The sequence below is a fragment of the Chlorocebus sabaeus genome, chromosome 16, assembly GCF_047675955.1.
Source record: "Chlorocebus sabaeus isolate Y175 chromosome 16, mChlSab1.0.hap1, whole genome shotgun sequence".
Lineage (NCBI taxonomy): Eukaryota > Metazoa > Chordata > Mammalia > Primates > Cercopithecidae > Chlorocebus > Chlorocebus sabaeus.
In genome coordinates this window covers 5,560,029-5,582,168 of record NC_132919.1, presented here as the reverse complement: position 1 = coordinate 5,582,168, position 22,140 = coordinate 5,560,029, and the positions used below count along the sequence as shown (strand labels likewise).

Here is a 22,140-nt window from a genome sequence, read left to right as displayed (position 1 = left end):
CATTAATTGATGGATTATTCCTTTTTACCTACACACAGTGTTTCAGTTTGCCCTTTATAATGCTTTTCACCCTACATTCCATTCTGCTTGGTGTTAATATTGCTATTCTAGATTTATTTGTTAATATTTGTTTCTAGTTTTCACCCATTTGTTTTCTTCTTTTTTTTAAGACCCAAAAAAGAAAACTTTTTTCTTCATTGCCCAGGCTGGAGTGCAATAGTGTGATCTCCGCTCACTGCAACCTCAGCCTCCTGGGTTCAAGAGATTCTCCTGTCTCAGCCTCCTGAGTGGCTGGGATTATAGGCGTGCACCACCATACACGGCTAATTGTTTGTATTTTTAGTAGAAACGGGGTTTCACCATGTTGGCCAGGCTGGTCTCGAACTCCTGACCTCGTGATCCGCCTGCCTCAGCCTCCCAAAGTGCTGAGATTACAGGTGTGAGCCACCGTGCTCAGTGTCACCCCTTTATTTTCAACATTCCTATGTCATTTTGTTTTAAGAGTTTCTTGTGCAAATCACATATATCTGAATATTGGGTTTTTTATCCAACTTAGAGTCTCTGTCTTTTAATAAGTAAATTTAACACGTTATTATTGTTACTTGGACTTACACCTGCCAAGAGATTTTGTGTCTTTCATGCTTTCTCGCTGTTCTTGTTTTTCCCTTTCTGGCTTTGTTTGATTTGCTCAAACCTGCTTTCATTTTTCTTCTAAGTTTGAAATTTACATACTGTATTTATTCTCCCAATGTTTAGTCTTAGCTTTGTAACACTTCTACTTAAACTTGTATTTTTCTTTTATTTCTTTTCTTTTCTTTTTTTTTTTTTTTTTTTTTTTTAATTTTTTCTTCTTGTTATAGCTCACTGCAGCCTCAAACTCCTGGGCTCAAGCAATCCTCCTGCCTCAGACTCCAGAACAGCTGAGACTACAGGAGTATGCCACGATGCCAATTACTTTTTAAATTTTTTGTAGAGATGAGGGTCTCACTGTGTTTGCCCAAGCCAACGTTATGTTTTGCTAACAGTATCCAAACTCAAGTCAGTATCTATAATCTTTGCCCAAACAAGAGCAAAATCAACACCCATTTATTTCCCTCAGCCTTCTTGTGTCATATTCATCACCACCACCTCCTTAGTTTTTTTGTTTGTTTGTTTTTGGTTTTTTGTTTTGTTTTGTTTGTTTTTGAGACAGAGTCTCACTCTGTCGGCCAGACTGGAGTACAGTGGTGTGATCTCGGCTCACTGCAACCTCCATCTCCCAGACTCAAGCAATTCTCCTGCCTCAGCTTCCTGAGTAGCTGGGATTACAGGCATGTGCCACCTTGTCCGGCTAATTTTTGTATTTTTGGTAGAGACAGGGTTTCACCATGTTGGCCAGGCTGGTCTTGAACTTCTGACTCCTCAAGTGATCCACCCACCTCGGCCTCCCAAAGTACTGGGATTACAGGCATGAGCCGCTGCACCCAGCCCATTCTCTTTTTTTAATAGAGAATTGTTGGTTGTTTCTTACTCTTTGGAAGCCTTTATGATTTTTCTTGATCCTTGGTGTTGTGAAATTTCACTACAATGTGTCCAATGGTCTTCTTACATTCATCCCATTTTAGTACTCAGTGGACCTTTTCAGTCTGAGGACTCATATTTTTCTTCTATTCTGGGATTTTTTTTTCCTTCTATCCTTATTTTGAATTTGTCCACTCTTCGTTCTCTCTATTTGGGGTGGGGTGGGGTGGCTAGTTACTACTACTGGCTTCCCCAGTAGCCATTCTCTCCTTCCTTCTTAGAAACAGAATACTGATTTTAACAAGACATATCATCATGAAGAATATCTACTTTGAAGCTAACTGTGGCCATGTGTTTTAATTCTAGACAATGAGATCTAAGCAAAGGCGTTTTGTAGAATTCTGGGAAGCCTGCTTAAAGAGGTCTGAGTTAACTGGGCAGGTCTGGCTTTTCTCTTTTTCCCTGCCTGCAACACAAATAGAGTGGCTGGAGCTCCGGCAGCTGTTTTTAGCCATTAGGTGAGCTTGAAGAGCCCATGTGCTGCGCTGGCAAAGCAGGAACACAGGAATCAGGGTCTTCAATGATGCTTGTGGAGTCACACGCCAGCTCTCCTCTCCTCTGTACTTTTCTTTGGTAGATAAGTCATCTGTATCTTGTTAAGCCACCACTTTTTGCATCCTACTATCCTAAGTAATACTAATAATCCTTCAGAATTCTTCTGACGTTTTTATTATAGGAATGTTAGAAATTCTTAATTTATGCTGCGTGCATCAGTCTTTTTTCCCTATGCTTCTCTTGGTTGGTTCAGTGTTGTATTCTAAAGTTTTCAGTTCAGTCTTCTAGGTTACTAATTTACACTTCAGCTGAGGCCAATCTGCTCAACTTTCTATTTTTTCAGCTTCAATCGTGATTTTTTTTTTATTTCCAAGATATCAAGTTGATTCTTTATTTTAATTATGCACACATAATTTTAAAAAAGCACACATAACACAAAATTACCACCTTAATTATTTTAAGAGTACAGTTCAGTGGCATTAAGTTTGTTCACATGGTTGCAACCCTCATCACCATCCATCTCCATAACTTTTTCATCCTTTCAAACTGAATCTGTTTCATTAAACACCAACTCCCCGTTTTCCCCTCTGCCTAGGCTCTAGAAATCACCTTTCAACTTTCTATCAATTTGACCACTCTAGGTCACTTACATAAATAGAAGTATAGAGTATGTGTCCTTTTGTGACTGATGTATTTCACATAGCATAATGTCTTCTTCAAGTTCCTCCATGTGATAGGATTTTCTTCCCTTTTAAGGCTGAACATTCTTCTGTAACATTCTCCTGGATGAATGTGGCATTTTATTTATCCACTCATCCATCAATGGACACTTGGGCTGCTTCTGCCTTTTTGCTATTGAGGATAATGCTGATATGAACATGGGGATTGCAGACTGATTCTTAGGGCAATCTCTTCTCATCTCGTTCTTTTTTTTTTTTTTTCTTTTACTTTAAGTTCTGGGATACATGTGCAGAACGTGTAGGTTTGTTACATAGGTATACATGTGCCATGGTGGTTTGCCGCACCTCTCAATCCATCATCTAGGCTTTAAGCCCTGCCTGCACTAGGAATTTGACCTGATGCTCTCCCTCCCCTTGCCCCCCCACCCACCAACAGGCCCTGGTGTGTGATATTTCCCTCCCTGTGTCCATGTGTTCTCGTTGTTCAACTCCCACTTATGAGTGAGAACATGCGGTATTTGGTTTTCTGTTCCTCTGTTAGTTTGCTGAGAATTATGGCTTCCAGCTTTATCCATGTCCCTGCAAAGAACATGAACTCATTCTTTTTTACGGCTGCATAGTATCGCCTTCTCATCTCTTTCCAGGGATAATAATTAAACGTACCCAAGGCCCTGCTCCACTTGCGTTTTTAATTTTGTCCTCAGACGTAAGTTCATGTGTTGACTTTGATGTCCCTTTCATGTTGCTGGCTTCCCTCAAGTGTTGTTGGCTTCTGGGTGTATGCTCATCATTGTTTGTAAGCTCATCTTTGTTTGTAAAAGTCTCTGTGCACCAGGCTGGAGAAGTTACACTGATGTACACCAGCCTGAATATAGGAAGGGGTCGAATGTGCTACCCAGGCAGACACCTACCTCAGCCTCTCTCTTGATTATGGCAGAGATGTGAGACATGTAGGAGAGAGGGGCATTAACTAACCTTCTGGGCACATGGGCTGTCTGGTTTTGCTGGGAGTTGTCAGCCACCCCAGATCCTAGCCTGCCTCTCTGACCCGGAAAACCACACCTACTGCTCCCTCTTTTTTTTTTCTTTTTTTCTTTTTTTTTTGAGACAGAGCCTTGCTCTGTCGCCCAGGCTAGAGTGTAGTGGCGCGCCTCGATCTCAGCTCCTGACCTTGTGATCGGCCCACCTCAGCTTCCCAAAGTGCTAGGATTACAGGCGTGAGCCACTGCGCCCGACCTTGCTACCTCTTAAAACAAGACACTTCATTGTTTTCTACCTGATAAAGGAGCAGCATCTCCCATCTATTGCTCCTTCAGGAGCATCAGGGTCCCATCTCATCCTGGAATGACAATCTCCAGGCCTGCCATGCCTTTGCCCCCTTGCCTGTCTTTTGCATTCTTCCTCTCCTACAGATGATTTTTGACTGCAGTTTTCCTTGCTCCATCTAAGGAGTTTCTCATAATTACTGTCCATCAACTGCCTCTCTCCTTCCTTCCCAGCATGGTAATGAGAACTTGTTACAATAATTATTTCTGTCACTTCTCAGCAGTGAGGGCAGGAGGGGGAGGCTGCTGCATATACATTATCTGCTCTCCTGAACTGGTTGTCTCGTTGTTTTTAAAGTTTCTTATTCTCAAATCACCAGCGCAAATCCAACAGAGTCTGTTATTGTGGGGAGGATCATAAAACACAGAGCAGAGAGTGCTGTGGCATTCACACATCTGTCTCTGTGAAGCAAGCAGGAATTTTTTGGTGGCCAAATATTTTGACAAACGCTTTGCAATTTCCTCCTTGTGCTCTCCCTAAGGAATAGTTTTTCTTAAGCCCGGAGATTCTGTGGATAGTGGTTGGCCTAAAAATGCAAATATTTCTTTGAGTAATGTGGGTTTATCCCAACCCATCCGTTTCATACCTGTGCAGCTAGAAGGAAAATATTTCTTCTCTCATAATTACCAGTAGGCTTAGGAAACATGCCTTTGTGGGGACGATTCCCAGATCATCTTACCTGGGTTAGAAGCTGAGACTCTACAGATGGAGGCAGAAGATCAATAATGGAGGGGAGGTAAACTTTTCCTCTATACTTTTAGGTTCTGTGATTGGGGTTCTGTAAATTAAGTTGACAAAAGACACATTAGCAAGAGAAGAGTTTATGCAAGCCTGAGTGTTCAGTGATGAGTAACTCAAAATTGTGATTAGAACTTGGGGCTTAAATACCTAACTTAGTGGGGGAAAGGGAGGAGGGAGAAAAGGCTCCTATGGGAAGCACAAATGGGCTTCTTTAGGATATACATTTTTTTTCAGGATAACAGGACATTTTTTTAGGTGTGTGATGATGTTTTTCCATACAAATAGAGGTGTTCTTTCCATCTTCCTCAGGGCCATGAAACTCCCCCAGAGAAGGGATCTATAGTAGCTTCATTTACCAGAAGTTGCTGCTTTTAGTCAGACAAGGGAAGCTCTGAGGAGGCTTTTCTCTGCATCTGTTGAACCTCAAATATCTTCAGTTTAATATAATCTTTATTCCAACTCTGGGGTTCTGAGTGGGTCCACACAGTAAGCTCATATGAGCTTCAGATGCTGGAAAGAGGGCTGTTGATCCTGAAAAAGAGAGGAAGAGAGAGAGGAAAAGAGAGAGGAAGAAGAGAAGAACAGTGAAATGGATGAAGATTCTGGGGAGCCTGGCGAGACCCCTCAAATCTTGAGCAAGTCACCCACACCTATAAATCATCTGTTGGGAGCAACCTTAGTGGAGCCACTGCAGACTGGGTTTTTACCCAAGATAGCAGGAGGCTGCACCCTCCAATGCTGACGAGAACAGACTGAAGAATTAGGCCATCAGGAATTCTCCAGGGTCATGAGGAAGACCCTGAGCTTTCACAGGCTTTAACTTGGGAGGGTTGAACCAAGCTTACCTACATTTCCAGGAGGCACAGAAACCCTGTTTGAGGAGAGTAACATGTAAATGTCATACAGTCTTCCTCGGGGGTGTGAGCTTTGAGCTGAGTACCCAGTAGACGGGAGTCCAACTCCCTTCTTTTCTGTGTCCCAGTCTCCCTGGGAAACTACTCCTCCAGGAGCAACAGCCCTGATTCCAAATACCTTTAAAATGTCCTGGAAATGTTTTTGTTTGTTTTGTTTTTGTTTTTTGTTTTTTTTTTTGAGGCGGAGTCTCGCTCTGTCGCCCAGGCTGGAGTGCAGTGGCCGGATCTCAGCTCACTGCAAGCTCCGCCTCCCGGGTTTACGCCATTCTCCTGCCTCAGCCTCCCGAGTAGCTGGGACTACAGGCGCCCGCCACCTCGCCCAGCTAGATTTTTGTATTTTTTAGTAGAGACGGGGTTTCACCGGGTTAGCCAGGATGGTCTTGATCTCCTGACCTCGTGATCCGCCCGTCTCGGCCTCCCAAAGTGCTGGGATTACAGGCTTGAGCCACCGCGCCCGGCCTGGAAATGTTTTTTTTTTTAGTATCTAAACCATATGTCCCAGACTTCTTCTATTCCAACTTTTTTTTTTTTTGAGACCGCGTCTCGCTCTGTCACCCAAGCTGGAGTCCAGTGGCGTAATCTCGGCTCACTGCAAGATCTCGGCTCACCACAACCTCCACCTCCCGGGTTCAAGCAATTCTCCTGGCTCAGCCTCCTGAGTAGCTGGGACTACAGGCACATGCCACCATGCCAGGCCAATTTTTGTATTTTTAGTATAGATGGGGTTTCACTATGTTGGCCAGGCTGGTCTTGAACTTCTGACCTTGTGATCCACCCGCCTCAACCTCCTAAAGTGCTGGGATTACAGGTGTGAGCCTCCACTCCTGGCCTATTCCAACTCTTTATATTACTATTTAGGACAAAAGCCTTTGTCAGACCAGGTTTCAGTTTGGGAAGGTAAAAAATCCTGGAGATGGAAGGTGGTGATAGTTGCACAACTGTATAAATCTGCTAATGCTACTGAATTATATCCTTTAAAATGGTTAAAATGGATCTTTAACACATACACACACACACACAAATGATAAATGCTTGAGATAATGGGTACCCTTATTTATCCTGATGTAATTATTACGCATTGTATGCCCATATCAAAGTATTTCATGTAGCCCGTAAATATACAAGGTAGGCCAGGCGCGGTGGCTCACGCCTGTAATCCCAACACTTTGGGAGGCCCAGGCGGGTGGATTGCTTAAGGCCAGGAGTTCAAGACCAGCCTGGCCAACATGGTGAAACCCTGGCTCTAGGAAAAATACAAAAACTAGCCAGGTGTAATAGCTAATTTAGCCAGCTTGTAATCCCAGCTACTTGGGAGGCTGAGGCAGGAGAACTGCTTGAACCTGGGAGGCAGAGGTTGTAGTGAGCCAGGACTGTGCCACTGAACTCCAGCCTAAGCAACAGAGTGAGACTCTCTCAAAAAAAAATATATATATATATACACACATATATATATGTACCCATAAAAGTTAAAAATTAAACAAAAATGATTAAAATGGTAAATTTTATGTTTTATATATTTTACCACAATAAAAAAATCCATCACATTTTTTATTTTATTTTATTTTATTTTATTTTATTTATTTTTTTATTTTTTTATTTTTTTTGCGACAGAGTCTTGCTCTGTCTGCCGGGCTGGAGTAGAGTGGCACGACCTCAGCTCACTGCAAGCTCCGCCTCCCGGGTTCATGCCATTCTCCTGCCTCAGCCGCCCGAGTAGCTGGAACTACAGGCGCCCGCCACCTCGCCCGGTGAATTTTTTGTATTTTTAGTAGAGACGGGGTTTCACCGTGTTAGCCAGGCTGATCTGAATCTCCTGACCTCATGATCCGCCCGCCTCGGCCTCCCAAAGTGCAGGGATTACAGCTGTGAGTCACCGTGCCCAGCAGAACTATCACATTTTTAGACAGTTTTTAGAGGCACAATTGACATACGGTAAATCACACAGACTTAAGGTATATATAATTTGACATATGTATGTACGGTACACACCCAGGAGACTGTCACCACAATCAACATGTCAACAAATTCATCAATCCCAAAAGTTTTCTCATGCCTCTTTATAATTTCTCCCTCCAGCCACTCCCTGACACCCCTCTCTTCAGACAACTACAGGGTCCACTTTCTGTCATTATCAAGTAGCTTTTGTTTCTTATAATTTTTTATGAACGGATGTTAAAGTATTTGCGTTTTTCTTGTCTGTCTCCTTTTACTCAGCGTGAGACTGATCCCTGTTGTTGCTTGTAGCAATAGTTCATTCCTTTTTATTATTGAGTAGTGTTCCATTACACGGATGTACCACAGTGTGTATCCGTTCATCTGTTGACGGGCATTTGGACTATTACCAGGTGTTTTGTTTTTGTTTTTGTTTTTGTTTTTTTTGCTATTACCAATAAAGCTGCTAGGAACATTTATGTGCAAGTCTTTGTATAGATGTATGCTTTCATTTTGCTTGGATAAATATCTAGGAGTTGAATTAATAAATTGCCAAATTATTTTCCAAAGTATTTGTACCATTTGACGTCCCACCAGCAGCGTATGCTATTTAGTTCCTAAATATTTGAGGATTTTTTTCAGAGAGCTTCTTGTCATTGATTTATCATTTAATTCACTGGGGTCAAATTTAATCCACTGGGGTCCGTTTGGCATGAACCAAATCCCTTTAAATTTATTGTGTCTTGTTTGAAACGCCAGAGTGTGGCATATCTTGACAAAAGTACATGCTGTGCTTGTTTTCTGTTTGTTTTGTTTTTATAGTAAATGTTTAGTTGGTTCCATCAGCAACTCCAGCATAAGCTTTCCTGGAAGAGGAGCAGAATCAAGCTATCCCGAGGGTTCGTAAATATGGTTTTCACTGAGGAGACCCCCCAGTCCACACGCTTGGTGGCCCTAGAGGATGAGGACTGAGCTGACGGAATGTCAAGTAGTGGAGAAGGAATCGGGATGAAGGAAACACACGCCCTGGTCTATACTTTTGCCTGCAGGAAGGAGGGAGGGCAGGAGAGACTCCCTGCAAAGGACTGGAACTACATAGTCATGTCCTCAACCCCAACCTGTAGGGAAAAGCAGACAAGTAACTCTCCATCTGTCTAGTATTAGGAATCCTTCCCCAAATGGTTTTCTGTCACTTTTGTTTTTTGTTTTTTTGGTTTTTTTGGTTTTTTTGAGACAGAGTCTATGTTGCCCAGGCTGGAGTGCAGTGGCACAATCTCGGTTCACTGCAACCTCCGCCTCCCAGGTTCAAGTGATTCTCCTGCCTCAGCCTCCTGAGTAGCTGCGATTACAGGCATGCACCACCACGCCCGGCTAATTTTTGTGTTTTTAGTGGAGACGGAGTTTCACCATGTTGGCCAGGCTGGTCTCAAACTCCTGACCTTGTGATCCGCCCACCTCAGCCTCCCAAATTGCTGGGATTACAGGCGTAAGCCACTGTGCCCAGCCTGTCATCTCTGTTCTGTCTTCCAATTCTGTATTTCAAATTCCAAATTCTGCAGTTCAAACCCAAGTTCTGAATTCTAAGTTGTGCCTTCTGGGTTCTGTTACATGTCTGTCTCCTGCCCCTAAATCCTTCCTGGTTCCCATCCTTTTTCCCTGTCTTTTTGGGTGGAATGTCTGGGCATCTTCCTTACCTTGCTGATTTGAGGGGGATTTTTTTAGCTGTTCCAGGATTTTCCCCATCAGGAGGCACTTGGCTTAGACTGAACAGCAAGTGGGTGGCAGTGGCCTAGCGGAAATCAGGAAATTCCTGAAGACCTGGCCTGGCCTGGCCTGATCTCCTTCCCTCCCATTCCACCTCTAACCACTAGACATACTTCCTTTTGTGCAATTAAGCTAAACTGAGGGTTTCTGTGGTGATAGCTGGGGACTGAGAAATCTCAGGAAAAGATGTAAGCAGGCCTAGAAGATTGTTATGCTTCATTCAGAGAAATTAGGAACTGCTTCCAGCAGGGGGAATGAGGGAGGAGGGGAAGGCAGGAAGGAGCTGAGCTGAGCTGTAAGTCCTCAGAATTTGTCATCCTTCTGTTCCCCATTGTCTGAGCTAAGCACAGATCCTCAGACTCCTCCCAGAGCCAAAAGAAAACCATGACAGCAGGACTGGGGTGCTCCTCTGTCCAGGGTTGCCCTGAGGGAGAACGGGAAGAAGGTAGAAGTGTTGGCAGCATGGCTGGAGAGGCGAGGTCTTCAAGAGGACCATGATCCAAGACTCCATGTGTTGCACCAGGAGAACTGTATAATAGACATTTCATCCCAGCCCCTCTTCCTGCAGGCAGCACTGTGGGTCTCCTGCCAAGACTGTGGGTCTTTATCGGCCCAGAGATGATGCACAAGGTGGAGCTCTCCTATATGGGAGAAGCCACCATCACCTCCTGGTTCTCCTGCTGGGACTTGCTGCTGGTACCTGCTGGCAGGAGCCCGGTTGTTCCCCTACTCCATCATGGTTCCTGGCTTGAGTTTGCAGGTCCTCAGCTCATAAGATGTTGGAGCCCACTCTGGGCTGTGGCTCATTCCAGAAGTTGAACTCAAGGAGCAATTGGTGTCTCCTGGACAACAGCATCCGGCTGCACTCCCGGACCTCCAGGTACTCCTTGTCATGCAGTCCACGAGGGCTGGGTAGCCACCTGAGAACCTCCACAGGTGCAGTGCCTAGTCCTGCTCCCCACAGCACATGTTCCAGTTGCCCACGAGGACCAGAGGTGGTCCTCATCCTGGTGCAGCATGGGCAGTGCTGCCTCCATCAGTGCCTACTATAGGCATCTGGGCACTCGGGCTTCTCACTGTGAAACTGGATCTTGTAGAGGTTGCTGGTCTCCTTCTTGGACAGCAGGGTGGAGTGAGCATCCTTCCAGGGATCCACTTTGTGAACAGAGAGGGAGCAGAACCAGTAGCCTTCATTGTCCTTGAATGGAAAAGCACCACAGCCGCAGCCACAGCTGCAACATCCCCAGGACAGGCCTTGGCCTTCCGGTAGCCACTGTGACACTGCAGAGATGCTGCACAGCCACGAAGCCGTGTTGGATCAGGGAAGTTTGCAGGAAGACCTCATGGTGTGTTTGAAGAGAATGTATATTCTGCTCTCACCGGGTGGAGTTGCACTAGGTTGGTACCAAAGTAATTGCGGCTTTGGTCCATGAATTTTAAATCCTTATAACTAGGTTCAAACACATTTTTTTTTTACTTTTAATTTTTTATTTCAATAGGTTTTGGGGGAACCAGTGGTGTTTGGTTACATGAATAAGTTATTTAGTGGTGATTTCTGAGATTTTGGTGCACCCATCACCCAAGCAGTGTACACTGTACCCAGTGTGTAGTCTTTTGTCCCTCACCACCCTCCACCCTTTCCCCTGAGTCTCCAAAGTCCAATGTATCATTCTTATGCCTTTGTGTCCTCCTAGCTTAGCTCCCACATATCGGTAAGAACATACAATGTTTGGTTTTCCATTCCTGAGTTACTTCACTTAAAATAATAGTCTCCAATTCCATTCAGGTTGCTGTGAATGCCATTAATTCATTCCTTTTTATGGCTAAGTACTATTCCATTGTATATATATACCACAGTTTGTTTATCCACTTGTTGACTGATGGGCATTTGAGTTGGTTCCACATTTTTGCAATTGCAAATTGTGCCGCTATAAACATGTGTGTGCAAGTTTCTTTTTCATATAATGACTTTTTTTCCTCTGGGTAGATACCCAGTAGTGGGATGGGTGTATCAAATGGTGGATCTACTTTCAGTTCTTTAAGGAATCTCCACACTGTTTTTCATAGTGGTTGTACTAGTTTACATTCCCACCAACAGTGTAAAAGTCTTCCCTTTTCACTACATCCACACCAACATCTATTACTTTTTAATTTTTTTATTATGGCCATTCTTGCAGGAGTGAGGTGGTATCACATTGTGGTTTTGACTTGCACTTCCATTATAATTAGTGATGTTGAGAATTTTTCCATATGCTTGTTGGCCATTTGTGTATCTTCTTTTCAGAATTGTCTATTCATGTCCCTAGCCCACTTTTTGATGCAACTGTTTGTTTTTTTCCTTGCTGATTTGTTTGAGTTCATTGTAGATTCTGAATATTAGTCCTTTGCCAGATGTATAGATTGTGAAGATTTTCTCCCACTCTGTGGGTTGTCTGTTAACTCTGGTGATTATTCCTTTTGCTGTGCAGAAGCTTTTTAATGTAATTAAGTCCCATCTATGTATCTTTGTTTTTGTTGCATTTGCTTTTGGGTTCTTGGTCATGAAGTCTTTGCCTAAGCCAATGTCTAGAAGAGTTTTTCTGATGTTATCTTCTAAAATCTTTATGGTTTCAGGTCTTAGATGTAAGCCCTTAATCCATCTCGAGTTGATTTTTGTATAAGATGAGAGATGAGGATCCAGTCCTTTTTCTAAAAGTTTGACTTTGGCCTTTTAGAGATTAAACCTATAATGGTTGAAGTGAAAAATACATTGGATGGGATTAATGGCAGATTAGACATTGTAGAAGAAAAAAGTATTGAACTTGAAGACATAGTAAGAGAAACTATCAAAAATGAAACACACAGAAGAAAAAAACTGAAAAACAATGAAGATAGCATTAGGGAACTATGGGACAATTTCAGGTGGCTTTATATACATGTAACTGGAGTCACCAGAAGAAAAAAGACAGGCAGAGTTGGGTGGTGGCGGGGGGGCACAGAAAAAATATTTAAAGGAATAATGGTCACAAAATGCTCAATTTGATTAAGACTATAAACTCACATAATTCATATATTAAAACCAATGTGATGATATTGGGGATGGGGCCTTTGGGAGGTGTTTAGGCATTGAGGGTAGAGCCCCCATGATGGGATTCGTGCCCACATAAGGAGAGATATAAGAGGGTTTGCTTCCTGTCTGTGCTCTCTATCTACCATGTGAGGACACCATGAGAACTCAGCCATGTGTAAACCAGGAAGAGGGCCCTCACCGGAACCCAACCATGCTGGCACCCTGGTCTCAGTCTTCCAGACTTCAAAACTTTAAGAAATAAATTCCCATTGTTCAAGCCACCCAGTCTATAGTATTCTGTTATAGCAGATTGAACTAAGACATCGGATCCCCACTCCTTGTGCTACATCCTAGAAACCCGAGTTTCTATCCATATGGATGGAATTAAAAGGGGGGAAATTCCACAACTTACAGATATTTCAAAACATCATGTCATACACCATAAATATGCACAAAAATAAGGTAGAAAAAATACTGAGGCAGACAAGAGGTAGAGATGGGGGAGAGGGATGAGCTCTAGGATATCAGGATATAGTGCTAGAGAGATGGTCAGAGCCAGATTCAAAGGCCTATAAGGAACTTGGATTTCATTCCAGAAGCAATGAGGAACCATCAGACGACTTTGAGCAGAATAGGCATCATCTGTTCTGCTTAAATAGTAATCACATTGGCTAATAGTTATTGAGTGTCTATTATGAGCCAAATCCATTTCCACATGCTGTATCTGTATCATGTCCTATAATTCACACAAACCCAACCAGGAAGTTTCTGTTATCTTCATTTCACTTACAGGGAGGAGGAGACACAGAAAGGTTAAGGGACTTGCCATGGGTGACAGCACATCACAGGTTCAGAGCCCACGCCCCCTGCAACCACCACTCCAGCTACAGTGTGGAGCTGGGCAGAGCAACACTAAAGGCAAGCAACCATCTGAGAGGAGGCATGAGGCTTGAACCAAGGCAGTGGTGTGGGAGTGGAGTAAGGGAACCATTGGAAGGAAAGACAGGATGCAGTCACCAAGTTGTTACTTACATGCTTGAGAAAGGATTTGAAAAGAAAGGCTTTTAGAGGGTGCTGTTCACTGAAATAGGGACCATTAGGAAGGGCAGGAGAAAGTGATGATTTCATCTGGCCGTGCTGGGTTCACATTCGCAGGGTCATCTGGAAAGAGTTGTCTGGGAGGTGAACAGGTAAAGGTCTGCAGCTCAGGGGAAGGGCCCAGGTAGGATTAGCATGTCATCTATGTACAGGTGTTAGTAATTGCCATGGGATAGATTAGGCCTCTTAAGAAAAGGTGGATGAGATGATTGGCTCTGGTTAAGGATCCAGCTGGGGACAGGAGTCAGAATTAGGGCTGGAGCCTGAGGACGTCATCCCTTCTTCCTGATGCCTAATCTCAGAAACAAACTCCTAAGAACAACCTACAACGGGCACCTTGTAACAGTCCACCATGCTCTGAGACTGGGTATACACCACACCACAGAAGCAGCAGCAAAGTAAGATGAAAAGTGTCAGGGCTGGGCCTGGTGGCTCACACCTGTAATCCCAGCACTTTGGGAAGCCAAGGCAGGTGGATCACCTGTGGTCAGGAGTTCAAGACCAGCCTGCCAACCGGATGAAACTGCGTCTCTACTAAAAATACAAAAATTAGCCAGGCATGGTGGCACGTGCCTGTAACCCCAGCTACTTGGGAGGCTGAGGCAGGAGGCAGGAGAACTGCTTGAACCTGGGAGGCAGAGGTTGCAGTGAGCCAAGACCACGCCATTGCACTCCAGCCTGGGCGACAAGAGAAAAACTCCATCTCAAAAAAAAAAAAAAAGAAAGAAAGAAATAAAAGAAAAAGAAAAGAAAGAAAGCAAAGCAAAACAAAGCAAAGAAAAGAAGTCAGACTTCAGAGTCAGACAGACCTGAGCATGAATCACAGCTCCATCATTTACCAGTTGTGTGATCATGAACAGATCATTTAGCTTCCCTAAGTCTTCATTTCCTTAACAACAACAAAAATGATGCAGTTGATAATGCCTACCTTGAAGACTGTATGTGAGGATTAAATGAGAAAACATATGGAAAGCACTACGTATATATATACTACGTAGTAGATATTCAGTAAGTGACCACACAGCCATCTCTCCTGCAGTCCCAGCCGCTCTCTTCTTCAGAGCACATTTGATGTCATTCTGGCCTTGGCAGAACTCCCATCTAGACCTTCTCCAGCTCCTTCATTTGTGCTGATGGGAAGCAGGAAGGCTACAAAACCCTTGGCAAAGAAGTCATCCTTAGAGAATTTAGCATGTTTGGTGGGGAATGTTTTAATCAGACAGTTGTGAGTTCCAAAACAGACTCCAACACTTGCTGGGTACTTGATCTCAAGCAAGTCATCCAACCTGTCTGAGCCTCAGTTTCCTCATCTGTAAAGAGGGTGATAACACTACCTCATAGGACTGGCCTAAGGATTGAATGAGATCCCAGATGCAAAACACCTGCCACAGAGTCTGGCATACAGCAGGTGCCCAGTCAATGTCAGTTACTATTACTTTCAGCTTTCTTTTTTTTTTCTCTCTCTGTCTCTCTGTCGCCAGGCTGGAGTGCAGTGGTGCGATCTCGGCTCGCTGCAATCTCTACCTCCCAAGTTCAAGTGATTCTCCTGCCTCAGCCTCCTGAGTAGCTGGGACTACAGGCGCGTGCCACCATGCCCAGCTAATTTTTGGTTTTTTTTAGTAGAGGCAGGGTTTCACCCTGTCAGCCAGGATGGTCTTGATCTCTTGACCTCATGATCCACCTGCTTCAGCCTCCCAAAGTGCTGGCATGAGACGCTGCACCCGGCTACTTTCAGCTTGCTTTCAATTCTTTCTTCACTGAGACAAAGTCAGGAGTTACCTCCCCCTCCTCCTAAATCTGAAAGTCCAAATCACTATAAATCTCCTTCTAATGGAATGATCACAGTCTGCCTCCTGTGACCTTTATTTCTGAGAAAATCCTGCCTTCCTTCTAGACAGGGAGCTGCCTGAGAAGCAGAGACCCACCTCTGCCCTCCCCATGGTGCCAGGTTCAACATGAGGTTTGTAGTAAATGTGCACTGAATCGAGGGATGAATGAATGACTAAATGGATGACATTGCAGTTACATCAGAAGCTGTGAGTGAGAGAAAATTAATTTGCAGATGAAATTATTACATTGTGGGCCGGGCGCGGTGGCTCAAGCCTGTAATCCCAGTGCTTTGGGAGGCCGAGACGGGCGGATCACGAGGTCAGGAGATCGAGACCATCCTGGCTAACACAGTGAAACCCCGTCTCTACTAAAAAATACAAAAAACTAGCCGGGCGAGGTGGCGGGCGCCTGTAGCCCCAGCTACTCGGGAGGCTGAGGCAGGAGAATGGCGCAAACCCGGGAGGCGGAGCTTGCAGTGAGCTGAGATCCGGCCACTGCACTCCAGCCTGGGTGACAGCGCGAGACTCCCTCTCAAAAAAAAAAAAAAAAAAAAAAAAAAAGAAATTATTACATTGTGTACCCAATCTTGCAAAACAATGAGGCACCGCTTGTAGGAGTATCAAACACTTTTTCAGAAATTTAATTGCCAGTTAATTTTCCTGCAAAACACAATAACCTCTATGCGCCAAAGGAAATAAGACACAGCTCTGAAAACCTCATTAGTCTGTGCCTGAAACCACAGTGGCTTTTTCCAAGTTAAGAACCTGAGAATGCGAGCTGCCATAATTGGCACTGTCTTTGTTCAGATGCAGGATGCCTTTACTCTGATGTACCCCACTCCTCATATCCCACTGAGAGGGCATGGCTCCCACCTGCGACTGCGGAAGTGAGGGTGGCCTGAACTGAGCCATCCTCAATCTCTTTCTCCCTGTGTTCTCTTATGATCAGAGCTTAGTCTGTAGAGCTCAGTCTGTGACCAGGAGGAAGGCTCAGTCCGTGGCTGTGATCAGAGCTCAGCCTGTGACCAAAATGAGGGCTCAGTCTGTGACCACGACTACAACACGGTCTGAGGCCAGGATCCAGGCCCAGCCTCCATCCATAGCCACAGCTGTGGTTGCACAAGCCACATGCACACAGCTTCAGCTGAAATTAGAAGTGGGCCAACAGGACAGACATAACGTAAACAGCAGAGGTTTCGGCTACACCACTCAACAAATTATTGAATTGAATTCAATAAATATTAGATGAATCCCCAGAGTTCCAAGATGTGGTAGGACGTGGGTAGAAGGCGAAGAATGGGAAGGAAATGTCATCAGTCCTGATGAGAAAGGGCCCAGAACTCAGGTGTGCCAGAGTTAAATCCTGCCCTGACCCATTTAAGCAACTCTTGGCCAGGAAGCTGGATGTCTCACCTTTAGCTTCACAGTAACCCACATAGAACTCAGAGAGCTCCAGACGGCCTGCCTGGAGACGTGTGCCCTCCGGCCAGATGCTGTCAGCTCCAGTAGCCGTCACCTGCTTGGGTATCACTGCTAAGTGGGTCAGCATTTGCCAGCCATTCTGCTGATTAATGGTGTGTAAAGTGGCTGTCTCATGGTGGCTGGGGCACCGTGACTCAAGCTTGGGAAATGCTGCAGAACCAGCAGAGAGCTCATCTCGCGGGCAGGTGGGGGGGTTCTGAGAGCGTTAAATCTCAGTTGCTACTATTTGGGGTGCCCATGAACTCTTCGCAGCAGGATGGCCATTGCTCGGTCTCCCCTCTCTGCTTCCTCCAGTGTCCCCTATGAAGGACACCTTTGAAGTGAGGGATGAGATGTAATGAAGCTAGATACAAAATTAATCAAATATGACACAAGAATTGATGTGGAATGCAATCCCGTCAGTAGATGAGTCCCCTCCTTGGAGTGGAGTTGTTGCAGCATTTCTGAAGGACTCGGACTATGAGCAACATCAGGGATTATTTTTCAGAAAGAGGACTGCAGACACAGAACACAGTCACTAAGGGCCAGGTGCGGTGGCTCACATCTGTAATCCCAGCACTTTGGGAGGCCAAGGTGGGTGGATCACTTGAGGTTAGGAGTTCGAAACCAGCCTGGCCAATGTGGTGAAACCCCATCTTTACTAAAAGTACAAAATAAGCCAGGCTTGGTGGTGCACGCCTGTAATCCCAGCTACTCCAGAGGCTGAGGCAGGAGAATCACTTGAACCCGGGAGGTGGAGGTTGCAGTGAGCTGAGATCGAACCATTGGACTCCAGCCTGGGCAAGAGGAGTGAAACTCTTTCTCGAAAAAAAGAAAAAAAAAAAAATCACTCAGGAGGATGCATCTAATATTTACATGCACTGAGATTCTTATATGTTGATTTTTCTTGTTTTGATCTAATTATAAGAAATGTCTAGGCCAGGGACAGTAGCTCAAGCCTGTAATCCCAGCACTTTGGGAGGCCAAGGCAGGTGGATCATCTGAAGTTGGAAGTTGGAGACCAGCCTGATCAACATAGAGAAACCCCATCTGTACTAAAAATACAAAAAAGTAGTCGGGCATGGTGGCACATGCCTGTAATCCCAGCTACTCAGGAGACTGAGGCAGGAGAATCACTTGAACCCAGGAGGTGGTGGTTGCAGTGAGCTGAGATCGCACCACTGCACTCCAGCCTAGGCAACGAAAGCAAAACTCCATCACAAAATAATAATAATAATAATAATAATAATAATAATAATAATAAATAAATAAGAAGAAAGAAATGTCTAAAGATGACTTCAAAGTATTTGATTGCTATTAGAGCAGAAGTCATTCATTTGTTTGTTCATTCATTCAGCACTAAAACTAAGCACCTACTGTGTGCCTGACCCTGTACTATGCACAGAAGCAAGCCAACTGAAACAGTAATAGTCTGGGTTGGGTGCGGTGGCTCATGCCCATAATCCTAGCACTTTGGGAGGCTGAGACGGGTGGATCACCTGAGGTCAAGAGTTCGAGACTAGCCTGACCAACATGGTGAAACTCCTCCGCTAAAAATACAAAATTAGCCAGGTGTAGTGGCATGCACCTGTAATCCCAGCTACTCGGGAGGCCGAGGCAGGAGAATTGCTTCAACCCAGGAGGCAGAGGTTGCAGTGAGCCGAGATTATGCCACTGCACTCCAGCCTGGGCGACAGAGTGAGAGACCATCTTAAATAATAATAATAATAATAACAGTAGTTGCAGTGACAGTAGCAGTTGTTGTTATTGTTGCAGTTGTTAGCTAATATTAATTGAAGATTTACCATGTGCTAGACTTTGGGCTAAGCACTTTGTAAGCGCCGTCTTATTTAAGTCTCACATAACCTATGAAGTAGCCGCTATGAGTGTCCCCATTTTACAGATGAGGAAACTGAGTCACAAAGCAGTGAAGTAACCTTCCCAGAGTCAAGCAAGTAGTAAGTGGTAAAGTTCGTAGCACAGGGCCATTCAGATCTTCTCGCCTTGGGATTTAAATTTTGAACAGAATGACTAAAAGTTTCAAACATGCTTTGGAATTTATCCCCCAGGCGTGACTGAACAAGACTTCTTCTGGCACTGCCCTGGTCGTTTTTCATGCCAAGCCTGGATCTTCAGCCTTCCCTTCCATCCTTCAACACCCCCCACCTTCTGTCAGTACATCCTGAGTTGCTTAAGTTAGCCAGAGTGGGCTTCTGTTGCTTACACTCAGAGAAAATTAACCAGGACAGCCGGGCGCGGTGGCTCACTCCTGTAATCCCAGTACTTTGGGAGGCTGAGGTGGGGGGATCACGAGGTCAGGAGATCGAGACTATCCTGGCTAACATGGTGAAACCCCATCTCTACTAAAAATACAAAATATTAGCGGGGCATGGTGATAGGCGTCTGTAGTCCCAGCTACTTGGGAGGCTGAGGCAGGAGAATGGCATGAACCTGGGAGGCGGAGCTTGCAGTGAGCCGAGATCATGCCACTGCACTCCAGCCTGGGCGACAGAGCAAGAGTCCTCTCAAAAAAAAAAAGAAAAAGGAAAAGAAAATTAACCAGGACAAGTAGTGAACTCCCCATGATAGGAATATAGGAGAGCAGAAGCTGCAGGAGTATGCGGTGGGCTACAAGGAAGGGATTCACGTGAAATGGTGTATCAGTTACATTCTCCAACGATGGCTGCAAAAATGTCTCTTGTCCCACGTCCTCTTCTAACCTTGCCACTTCCCCATTGAGTGGTGAGATCAGCCTCCTCTTCCCTTGAACTTAGAAAGACTTGTGACTGCCTCAGCCAAAGCAGCATGACAGAAGTAACATTATGTAACCTCCAATGCTATATCGCAAAGCACCATACCCTCTGCCCTGCCCTTTTGGGATTCTCTCTCTCTCTCTCTCTCTCTCTCTCTCTTTTGAGATGGAGTTTCGCTCTTGTTGCCCAGGCTGGAGTACAATGGCGGGATCTTGGCTCACTGCAACCTCCACCTTCTGAGTTCAAGTGATTCTCCTGCTTCAGCCTCCCAAGTAGCTGGGATTACAGGTGAATCCCACCACGCCCGGCTAAGTTTTGTATTTTTAGTAGAGATGGAGTTTCACCATGTTAGCCAGGCTGGTCTCGAACTCCTGACCTCAGGTGATTCGCCCACCTTGGCCTCCCAAAGTGCTGGGATTACAGGTGTGAGCCACTGACCCTGGCCAGGATGCTTACTCTTAAAACCCCATCGCCATGCTGTGTACCATCCCAAACTAGCCCATGCAGAGCGATCACATGGGGAAGCCAAGTAGAGGCACTCCGTCCATCTGGCTCTGTCTGATGGTCAGCTTCAGATATTATATATCATATCAACCTCCAGATGTAAGTGAAGACATCTCCAAATGACTCCAGCCCAAAGCTATCAAATGACACCCCCCGCCCAACACCTGCCTTCAAATCTTTCCAGTGGAGGCCCCAGACACTATGGGGCAGAGACACACCATCCCCACAGGGTCCTGTCCAAATTCCTCACCTACAGAATCTGTAAACATAATAAAAATGGCTGCATGACACCACTCAGTTTTGCAGCAATAGCGACTAGAACTGATGGATGAAGAGACCAGCCCATCCTAGAAACTGTTATCCCAGGAACTTCCCACAGGAACTACTCTCCCCACCCACAAATATGCCAAAGCAGGGGTTCTCATTGCTGTTGACTTTTCCACTCTGGGCAGCCTAAGGCTTCAGAGGCCAGAGTCTGGGTGACACATCAAGCCCAGGATCTGAAAAACTAAGCCCATGTGCTCAGCAGACAACCCATTTGCTGGGACAAAGTTTCAGGCGTCAACTGGGAAAAAGCACCTTCTGGAGAAGTATCTCATTTAGAAACTAGAGGAACAAGAGGTGAATCATAAATCCCTCTGAAGGGTGCATCCTATTTGTTATTCAGGGAAGGATCATTTGTATCTAAGGAACATCAAACAAACCAACAGAGCCTCCCTTTTGGGCCATGGAGAGATGGAGCAGGTAAAATAAACAGCGTATGCAAAAATGATAGCATCAGGAAGTTATCTAGAGAGAAACAAAATGTCCTGAGCCAGCTGAGAATTTCATTAAAGTAAGTCTTTGGTAATGGTAATGCTCTGTTCTTGTCACCACTGCAATCTGGCCATCTCTCTCCTGAAAATGGAATGGTGTTCAAGCTGAGGACAAGGACAATCCAGACACTCTCTGTCTCTGTCGTGTGTGTGTGTGTGTGTGTGTGTGTGTGTGTCCATCCCCAGACCTCTGTCACCGTGCCCTTGTCTGTGAGTTGTGGCTAAGAGGACAGGCTCCTGAGTCAGGATACCTGGGTCTAAATCCTATGTGGCCTCGGGAAAGTTACTGATCCCCTCTTGAACTCAGTTTTCCCATCTGTTAAAAAGAGAGAGAAAGAGAGAGAGAGAGAGAGAAAGAGAGAGAGAAAAGAGGGAGGAGAAGCAAGCCCTGGCAACATAGAAAGACCCCATCTCTACAAAAATAAAATTTACAAAATAGCCAGGCATGGGAGCATGCATCAATAGTCCCAGCTACTCAGGAGGCAGAAGTGGGAGGATCTCTTGAGCTCAGGACGTCAAGGCTGCAGTGAGCTGTGATTGCACCACTGCACTACAGCCTGAGCAATAGGGCAAGGTCCTGTCTCAAAATTTAAAAAGAGAGAGAGAGAGAGAGAATTATAATAATATCTACTTTGTTGGGTTGTTGTGGGATTTAATCAACTATTAGCACAGAACATGACATTCAAGGAATTTCAGTTTTATTGTTTTCTCATTATACTGAGTGATTTTCTGGGCCTGTATGGGTATCTCGGTTGAGGGGTCCCATGTACCTGTGTATATATATATTTCTGTTTCTGTATGACAGCCTTTCCTTCCTTCTCCACACCCAACAATTCCTCTTCTCTGGATGAACAGAGAGTTAGAAACCACCAAAGTGCCATGAAAGAACCAAGAAAAATGTGAGCGCAAATGGTTTGCGGTAGGCCTGGTAAGAAATGCCAGTTTCTATAATTACCAACCTCAAAATTTCAATGATTGAACACGGGGTGGTTTCTTGTTCCTATCACAACTTGAAACAAGATAAGACATTGTCCCTGAGGGCTCTCCTCCAAGCGGGGACTCAGGGATTCAAGCTCCATCTGTCTTAGAAAACCGCCATTCTGGAAGCCTGGAGGGTTGAGTGGGATGTTTTTAGCTCAGTCCTAGAAAAGACTTACATCACTTCTGCCCATACTCCGCTGGTTAGTACTCAGTGTGTGATAAACAATAACATTGACTT

The 22,140-nt window shown here is 44.9% G+C and overlaps 1 protein-coding gene and 1 pseudogene across 4 annotated transcripts in view; both read right to left on the bottom strand.

Moving 5' to 3' along the window:
- Positions 1–5,329, bottom strand: part of WSCD1 (WSC domain containing 1) — a 388,346-nt gene extending 383,017 nt beyond the window's left edge. For all 4 annotated transcript variants that reach the window (XM_073004640.1, XM_073004639.1, XM_073004641.1 and 1 more), the window contains exons 1-2: positions 5,159–5,329; positions 4,741–4,839 (exon numbers count right to left, since the gene is read on the bottom strand). The gene's annotated coding sequence lies outside the window, so the exon portion shown is untranslated. The remainder of the gene's footprint in view (positions 1–4,740; positions 4,840–5,158) is intronic.
- A 3,021-nt stretch (positions 5,330–8,350) lies between these two features.
- Positions 8,351–20,451, bottom strand: LOC103242556 (protein NipSnap homolog 1 pseudogene; annotated as a pseudogene).
- Positions 20,452–22,140: the final 1,689 nt, after the last annotated feature.